This window comes from Drosophila innubila (genome assembly GCF_004354385.1).
Source record: "Drosophila innubila isolate TH190305 chromosome 2L unlocalized genomic scaffold, UK_Dinn_1.0 4_B_2L, whole genome shotgun sequence".
Lineage (NCBI taxonomy): Eukaryota > Metazoa > Arthropoda > Insecta > Diptera > Drosophilidae > Drosophila > Drosophila innubila.
Genome location: NW_022995372.1, coordinates 626,444 through 636,279, shown reverse-complemented (window position 1 = coordinate 636,279; position 9,836 = coordinate 626,444). Strand labels below are relative to the sequence as shown.

Below are 9,836 nucleotides of genomic sequence, written 5' to 3'. Positions count from 1 at the left end.
GGGGACACCGAGAAAGAGGCAAACAGACAGACGTACAGACGGAGAGATAGACAGACAGACAGACAGGCCGTTGGGTGGCTGCACAAATCTCGGTCAGAAAATGAGGAGCATACAAAGGTGTCGACTGGCAATGACCAAGATTTTGCGTGTTTATCGCGATGAGTTTGGTCCGAAATTATTAACTCCTTAAGAGCAGGACCTCCAGACCTTTATTCAATTGCGTGAGCTCTGCGAATATAGGAAACAACATGTGAAATATAATGTATTTATTTTATTTGGCAACAGACCAAAAATACACACGTAAAGTTGCCTATTTTAAGATTTACCAGGTTTCAAACCTTCATAACTTTGTCAAATGAGAGTCGATTTTTAAGCGGAATGTCATTTAGTTAAGGTTTAGCCGTTAAATTTTTTCTGCATTTAAAATTTATAAAATCTGAAAAAAAATTTTTTTCCTTTTGATCTTGGTTTCGGTTTTCGAGCAAAGGGTCACCCCTTTGAAATTTTGAAATTTTAAAATTTAAAATTTAAAATTTTCACTTTTAATCAACTCCTTATGTCGGTATTAAAGTAAAACAACACTTTATACTTGATTTTGACAACTTTCATTTTCTTGTCAAAAATCATGGGAAATCGGACAAAAATGTTGACTTGTTGAGTTGCTAGGTCAAAGGTCTGACTAACTTCAAACATTCATAACTTGGTTAAAACTAAACTGATTTTCAAACGGAATTTCATTTTGATCATAGCTTGACATTTAAATTCATTCTGCATTCAAATTAAATTTAATTAAAAAAATGACAAATCTCTCAAAATTTTGGATCTGTAATGTGGATAATTTTAAGGTGTGACTTTTTGTTTTTTTTAGTTTTTTTCGACTATAAAATTGATTAAGTTGATAGAAAAGAGAATTTCAATAATTTTAAATGCGAGTTTTGTGCAGAGTAAAAGCTCGTGAGGCACAACCAACAAGTTCATGTTGCATTGCAATGTAATAAAAATGTTGTTGCTGTTGCCACAACGGAGGCAAGTTCGCGTTGCATTGCCACAAGCTGCACAAAACGATAACAAGAGGAAAACCTTTGCAAATAAAAGCAAAGAAGTAAAAAAATAAATATATATAAATAAAATAAATAAACTAAACCAAAAGCAGGCAGAGACTGGGAGACTGGACGACTGGGAGACTTGGAGGCTGGGAGACTGGGAGTCTGAGAGTCTGCGAGTCGAAGCCTGGGTAAGTGCTGCTAAATGGGTTCCCCATTAAAGCTCATTTGAAATCAGACACGTCCGATTAAAATCTCATTTCTCACCTTGTGGCTGCTGCTGCTGCTCAAATTGGCGTTGCAGGCGTGGGGCATGTGGCACGGACTTTTGTGGCAAGCGAAAAGGCAAAAGGGAAAAGGGAAACGACAACAAACAGCTGCAAAAATCATATTTACAGGCAGCCGTATCGAACTCGGCAACATTGCAACTGCAACAACGCGGCAACTGACAACTTGCAACTAGAAGCAACAAAAAACAAAAACAACTGCAAGCAACCATTGATAGTTGCCACAGCGATAGAGGAACAGCAGCACCACCATGAGTATTTCACGCCTTTAACCACTTATTAAAATAGGCAAAATGTCTATTAGCCTGCTCTGTTAACGTGGCCACCAACAGTTTGTTTGCAACACTGAACAAAAAACCAACTGCTAAAATCAATAACATTCATCTTACATATTTTGTTCTAAAAAAAAAAACACATTTTAAGACGTGTCTTTTTTTTCACTTAATAAAATCAAGATGTGTTTTTTAACTTTAAGAATTTTATTATTTAAATAAAGAAAAACATTTTTAGTTCTGAGAGCTAATTCTTGACGTAACACCCTTTTTTTTTTATCAGTGCAGTTGCTTTAGAGTTGGCTCAATGTGTGGGTTCAAGTTGGTTAACCATCTGCAGACCCACTAGAAGCTTGTCAATGCTTTGGCTCAGTGGTTGTGGTTGCAGGCATTCGTAATAATAATTTGGTTGGCCCATTATGATGATCGGTAGCTCGACATTATCTCTGATGTGATATCAATAGTATAGTCTTTTTGTGTTCTCAGAGCAGCTCGACCTTAACTTTAAGAAAACAGAATAGAAAATATTCAGAGATTAGTCAGATTTACATGATTCCATTGTCACTTGACTCTTACAACAGGAAACTGAGATAAACAACTTATGAATTGCAATGTATGATAGATATAAAATATTAAATCAACTGTCAATTTGACTTATATGTTTTATAATTTATATAATATTATTTATATAATATTATATATACATTTTAATGAAAAGTACATATCCTTCACACCGCTTTTATATAATTAATAAATTATTTGTTTTTTCAGCTTTGATTCGTCTTCCCACAAAAATACTATTTTAGTTTAGACCTAATCGATTGTTTAGTTTTAGGGCAACTTGATTAACTACACGCTTAATCTTAGGTAAGTATCTAAGAGATATAGCCGATATCTGTAATTTAAGCTGCCTTCTTCTTCATTGACTGACCGTTTTTTAATTAACTCCCCCGCAGTTGGGTACAAATTCTAATCAAAACTTATTAGGTGCGTGTTTAAAAGGAGCTTCAAGGCATAAGATGGGAAGAAGGAAGAAGAGGAAGCAAGCATGAATGAATGAGTATAAAGAAAAAAAAGAACGCACACACGCGAATGCAGCCTGGGGCAGAAAGAGAGAGAGAGAGAGGGAGAGTGTTGAGGAGGGAAGAAAGAGTGAGGGGGAAAGAAGGCGACGGTCGCGCGCATGACTCGTAAATAAAATTGTAGCCACGAGCAGTTGTTGTTGTTGTTTTAGCCATTGGAGGCTAAGCGGAAGCTGCGACCAGTTAGCCAAAGTCTTGGGCCAAGTCAAGTCTTGGCCAAGATCAAGTCTCAGCGAAAAACAAAAAAAAATTAAAAAAAGACCGCACAGCAGCTGGCCAAATGGATTGTGTAAGGTTATGGAACGGTTGCAATGCAGTACACCACCGTTTTTAGGCTGTAAATTGCTGGTCTGCTCTCTGTTATCAGTGCTGCCAGATCGCATAACCAAACAGACCAACAACAACAACAACAACAGGCTGGCAATCCTGGCAAGTGCTGCTCTACTTTGTCTGTGTGTGTGTGTGTGTGTGTGTGTGTGTTCTGTGCGTGTTCCCATAATATTTAAAAATCACAAAATTGCCCAAGTTAATTGCATTTTTTTTTTTTTTTTTTTTTGGTGCCTCTCATTGCGTGCTGGATGTGTGAACTGATAAGCAAGTTGGCCAAAAGCAGTCAGGAAGTAGCTGAAAAAATACATGTATACTAATAACATCTGTTGGGATTATAGTTTTATAGTTTATCTTGGCTTTCTACAACACATTCAACAAATGTTGGATTCCTTATTAATTTTTTAAATTTCTCCAGACTTTTTTTTTTACACATTTCTTATGGTAACATTTTTTTTTTTAATTTGGGGAACATTAATTTTGAAAATTAATTTTTGATGATAAGATTATTTAAATATGTATCAGATATTGTTGTACCAAGATAAGCTGAATCAAATAAAATTTTAAATGGATAAGCGGTCATTCAATTTACGAGCTGAAGATTTTAAGGATCAGTTTCTAATTGAGAACAGGCCATTTCTCTGAAAAATCGGAGTAAATTAAATTCGCAAATATTCCTTTAAATATACTACTTAAAATATTTTAAATAAATAAGTAAATAAATAAATTTTTTTCATTTCGAAATTTATCGATATTTTCGGTAGATAATATTAACAAGGCTGCAAGCCGGTTCAGAGCCGAGCCTCGCTGAACCGGTTCGGTTCGGGCTTTAAAGCAGCCGGATCATGAACCAACCCCTTGAAATTATTTACTTTGCGAGCCCGAACCTAAACCGAACCACTTTCCTTATTAAGAGGTTCGGCTCGAAAAAAAAATATTTACATACTATTTATGCTTTTCTAATATAACTTAACTATTTGAGACTTCGGATAGAAATAAGACGTATTAAAATCTTCAAATAAGCTTAGATAATTAGTAATATTCGTTTTTTCTTTTATTTTAAAAATTTAATTGGTCAAAAAAAAAATTTAATCAATAAAAATAAACGTGTATGTTTGCATTAAATTGAATTGGGTTCAGGGGGCACATAAACCAGTTCGCGATCCGAACCCATGTCTTGGTCTATAGTTCGAACCGACGAACCGAACCTTTATTCAAATTGTTGTGGTTTGCAGCCTTGAATATTACAAAACAATATATAATAGATAGTTTGTAAACCGTTGAAAAATGAAAGCTCAAGCTATAAATTTAAACTGTATTTGCCGTCGGTAAATGGGAAATTGAACTGCAATTGGCGACCTTCAGAATGCACAGCCACAGTGGGTCATTCATCTGTGTTGTTGTGGTGGTGATGTGTGGTGCTTTTGGCCAGAACTTGATTGTTTCACTTTCACCAGAAAGTTGATTATATTTTCGCGCGATTTTTGCGCTGAACTTTGACTTCCATTGACCTCTAGCAACAAATGCGATCTGCGAGCAAATCCAACAGCCTCAATGTCCAGACTGTGTTTGGATCTAGGTCGGAGACGGTTGTAGACTGGGTTGGAGATGGGGTTAGAGAAGAGGTTGGCAATTGCAGTGCAGGATTTGCGCCATGTCCTTGACTGAGTCCTTGTCCATTGTATCGTGTTTCCTTTTCACATTTCGCTCTGGCTCATAAAATTGAAAGTATTTAACAGTCTCGCAATGTATCTATGTATTTACTAGAGCATGTATCTATGTATCTATGTATCTGCGACTACAACAAGCTATGTGCGTGAGTTCATTGGCTGTTTTGGCATCTTGATTTTGGCCATAAGTGTTATGTAAACTGTCTGCCTTCATTTGACGCTTTGCTTTAACGGTTTTCAGTTACATTTAAACGCCGCTTATTGCGTATCTTATGGGGTTAACACACTGCCCGCCAAAAAGTTCTTGACCCTTTGTTATCGCTTTTGGACATTTGACACTGATGCCTGAGTTAATTGCCTAAATTGAATACATTCTATGAACCCAATGAACTCGAGGATTTCAGGTGTCTAAAGAGTTATATAACTGAATACCAAATTAGAAATAATTTCGGCTTATAAAGATGTAAACTGTAAATAATTATTTCATTTATAAATTTGTATAATAATATTTTTATATACATAATATAATCAATAAAGTCAAGCATTTCAGGTGGCTAACAGGTTATAAACCAAATTAGGGATACTTTTAGCTTTTTTTGTTTACTAAATTAATTTAATATTAATTGTATATGCATTTAAATTAGCCACCTTTTTAATTTAAAAGAAAATCTGGTTGATAAACTACTCAATTATTGTATTGTCTGCTATGTTCCATTACCTTCATTCTTGATCGGTTATTCTAAATTTTTACCATATATAATTTGGTGTTGTTTCTAATACGTTGAGACCATTAAAAATGGGTAAGAAGCTATATACTCGTATATAATGTTTTGGAATCTTTAAAGTTAAAAACTTAATTGTTTTTTTACAATTTGTTTTTTATTAAACTAATACATTTTCGACAAAAAATTAAAAGTAAAGCATATTTGGGAAAAACGTGGGTCTTTATTTAAACGTAATTTTTTTAGTGTGTCCTCAATTCCCTTGTTCCCTCTTCTTCCAATGGCCCCTAAGCTCTTCATAGTACTTGTAGTGTATTCTCCAGTGGTATGCTTGTTTTCTCTACACCTTAAACCTCCTGAGTTCTTCTTCTAGCTTGTGCTGCACGTTGATTGGTGACAAGAGCCGGGCTAAAACATTGTCCACTCCAGACTGCGAATGACATGGCCTTAAGGCTTTTGCGTATGCCCCAAAGGCGTTACCCAAAATGTTAAGAAGCCTCAAGTCACAGTCACAGTCACAAACTCCACAGATATATACGATGTGGATCTGTAGACTGTAGACTTGTGAGGATTGTTGTTATTGTTGTTGTTGTCTTCTGGTATGTCTCGTTGTCTTTCATTGTTCCCGGCTGTCTACTTTGATATGCATCCAATCACTGCGCTCCATTTGCTTCATGTCAGAATCTGGTAGAGCTTTAGCTCAGCTCTTGTTATTGTTGTTGTTGGTTTTAGGGATCGTCTTATGAGTACTCGTATACTCGTAGTTTATGCCACTATAACAATTGTACTTTTTCACATACTCAGGCGTTCCCGGACCAGATTCCACCATTTTAGCCGTCAGTTGTCAGCTTGTTTATTTTTCCCTCCTTTAACTTCACGTTCTCTCTTCTTTCTTTTTTTTAATGTACCCTGTGTCGAGGGTATAATAGGTTGGTGAAGACCTTAAAACGTATTTAAAGTATTTATGTTTTTTATGAACATAATGAGCTTACATCATATATAACGCTATAGTACCTTGAAAATCACTTCTGCAAAAACCAAGTTGAAAAAAACGTTTATATAATAGTAATAATTACAAAAAAGAACCATTTATAATAGAAATAAAAATTAATTATTACTCATTTGGAATAAACAAATCTTTGTGAATAGGCATAAGTATTAATATTCTTTAATATTTCTTAAATAATAATATAATTATAAATTATTGACCCTCTTTCAGTTGGAATTTCGCAAAACGCCGTCCTATTACACGTTAAAACTGTGTCAGCTTTGTTGTTTGAAAATATCAGCCCTCTAGGTCTTATGGTTTGTGGTGTGCATTAATGATCAGTAAGTGTGTGAGTAAGTCAGGACAAAGACTTTTATACCATAATAATTGTAGCGCTGGGAATTAATGATATTAGTTAAATTCAAAATGTTTAATGCAGGGTGTCTCTTAGTTGAGCACTCTTAATTCAAGTTTCATACTCGTTTCTTGACTCTTTTTTGTCGTACATTTTTATTGCATTTTTCAAGCAATTACTTTGAATATCACCAGCAGCAGAAGCAGAAGCAACGTCTCCCTTTCTGTCTGCCTGTGGCTCTGTCTGTCTGTCAAACGCACTGTCAACCACACTGTCAACGTGCGCCTCTCCAGGCTTCAGCCAATCTCCAGCAGCCGAGTCGCATTTTGTGCTGATTTAAATCTGCAGCCCGCACTTCTCTCCTCCCTCTCTGACTCCTCACTCTCTCTCTCTCTCCAGTCTCCTCTCTGCAGTCCTGCAAAATTGCGACTCATGGTAATTGCCCTGCAGCCTCAGAAGTTGGAAGTTGGAGCTCTTTGCATTATGGCTGCCGCCTTTTGACTTGAAAGTCGACTGCCGCCTTTGTTGTTGTAGTTGTTGTGGTTGTTGTTGTTACCACTGGCGTCAGCTGAAGCCCCGTCCTGTCTTTGAATGGTCCTGTCTTCGGACCGTCCCAGTCTGTCCTTTTGTCCCCCCGTTTCAACCGTTCTGCAATGGCTTTCGGGCAATTAATGGATGAATACTTTAAGTGAGTGATGGAATGACACTTTTGTGTACTTGTAAAGCATTTTTATACTCGTACTTCTCTTCTCCTCTTTTCTCTTCTCTTCTCTTCTCTTCTCTGCTCTGCTCTCTCTCCTCTACCTTTTCTCTATGCGTAAGAAAAATCCGAAATGTTTGGCTTGTATTAATTGGCGCATAGAGTCGAGCGCCAATTAGACATTGGTCCATTGGTTTTTTAGTTGAATGAATGGATGGATGGATACTATGCTAGAATTTATGAAAATTATCTGAACATGTGGCAAATCGTTTCATATTGAAGCTCTGCAGATAATGACAACTTAAGGGCAATGCCAATGACTTGTTGTTGCAATGATAAAATGGGTTTGAAAAAATTGATCTGGAATCAGGAATTAATGAAAAGAAACTATTAATAATTTAGTTTATAAAAAATAGGAGCAAAAATAAAACTAAATTTTGTAACGTATCAGTGTCATAAAAATTGTTAGTTTTACTATTAAATTTTTATGAAACTGGTTTAACGACTTTTTAGAAAAGAAAAAAAGAGCAACAAATATTTTAATGTGTTTTAAGTTCCATTTGGATTTTTTTTTTTAATTTACACGGCTAAACTATTAAACCAATTTACTCTATGTCTATTTAAGGTACCTGATAACTTGCTGAGAGACATTTTCACATAAAATGTAAAAAAAAATTTGTCAAGATCTGAATAGTCTCTCAGTTAAAATTTAACTTAACTATCATAAAGATCGATTTAAGTGTAATATCATATTTTTATATTTAAGATAAATTTTATATTTAACCAAAAGTAAATACTCCTTTCAACTTCATTATTTTGATAAACTTCTGGAATATCTTACTGTCACCTTTGTATAATTTTAATATTATACAATATTGATACAACATTAATATATTGAAATTATGCCAAAATTAAAGTCGAAGTATTTTACTATATTTTCATATTAATCGCTTTAAAATTTACTTTTATTTTTCAAGTCCTGAGTTCATTGCGTTCTTGTTTTGATAGCCTGCTTTGCATTTTTCACTTTTTGACTATTAAAAAGACAAGACTTTGTCAGTTTACAGCAGCATTCCTTGCACCAGTTTTTGCACCCAAATGGGGTTTACTAAATACGTAGTTGTGAGGAACCAAAACCCATCCCAAGTCAGCGTCATAATCATAATGAGTGCACGAGAAGAAAAAGCGCCAACATTCAATTTGACAGGTCGTGCACGCGTTTCGAAGCAATCGATAGCGATTGCGATCTTGAAAGTAGTAGGAGTGGGAGTTGGAGTGGGAGTGGGAACTGGGAATAGTAGTAGAAGAAGGAGTAAAAGAAGGAGTAGAAGCTGCAGTTGAAGCTGCTGCTCTGCATAGAGAGCCAAGTGCAGCTCAGTTTTGAGTGCTTACCATATCGAGGCTGACAATCTAGCTAGAGTGCTTACACTCGGAGAAATATGCCGTTTTCAAATTTGGTAAGTCCATATTTGAATTTATAAAGTTTTGTTCTTAAAATTTTAAGATTACTGTGTACTAAAATTCTGAAATGAAGTATGAATTGATCCAAAAATTAAATTTTTGACTGATCATTCCTATGACAGCTATGTGATATAATATTAATCCCATTGATGTAATTGATGGGAGTATATAGGATCACGCTAATTATATAATCTGTGAGTTTGGTTTAAATAATAGAGTAAAGTAACATAGTTTTTAAATTCCAAACTATTTTAAGATTTATTCGTACCAAAAATAAATTGTTTCTATCATTGACAGACTTGAATAAATACTAGACAAATCTTATTTTAAGCGTAGAAAACTTGATTTTATATTTATGGGCTTAAGATAATTTGTTTCGATCTTAGACAGACTTGAATCAATCCCAGTAAGATCTCATTTTAAGCTAAGAAAACTTGATGTGAGATTTTTTTGCTTTAAAAATAGTTAACTATGAGTTTTGACAGACTGGAATTAATCCCAGAAAAACTTAATATGAGACTTTTGTGCCCAGTTTTGGATATGGCGAACTTAGTCAGTTTTTGAGATCGTCTGTACGTAAGTATGAGTATTCCCTTATTAAGTAGGGAAATCGTGTTTATTTTTCCGAGTGTTCTTCTGCTTCAACTCCTGTTACCTCATCTTCCTGCTGCCAAGTGTAGCTGTGTCTAGCTGCTGCTATCTCAGCATCTGTGGCCTCATTACAGGCCAAAAGTCTGCCGTCTTTTGGGCCTGTTAATGGCCAACTTTGCGCAGATGTCGCGATAAATATGCGCTGATCAGTGATCACGTATCTGAAGCGATATTCTGGCTACCTTTATTATTTTCTTCTTTTTTTTTTGATACTCTTTTGTGCTTGTTGCGTGTGCCACAACACTTCTCACCCTTCTCTCTTCACTTCCTTTTCAAAT

The 9,836-nt window shown here is 35.3% G+C and overlaps 1 long non-coding RNA gene across 1 annotated transcript; it reads left to right on the top strand.

Annotated features, from left to right (window-relative positions):
* Positions 1-936: 936 nt before the first annotated feature.
* LOC117781571 lies at positions 937-1,718 on the top strand. The gene is made up of 2 exons (XR_004617180.1): positions 937-1,234; positions 1,348-1,718. It is a non-coding gene; the product is annotated as an uncharacterized LOC117781571 (long non-coding RNA).
* Positions 1,719-9,836: the final 8,118 nt, after the last annotated feature.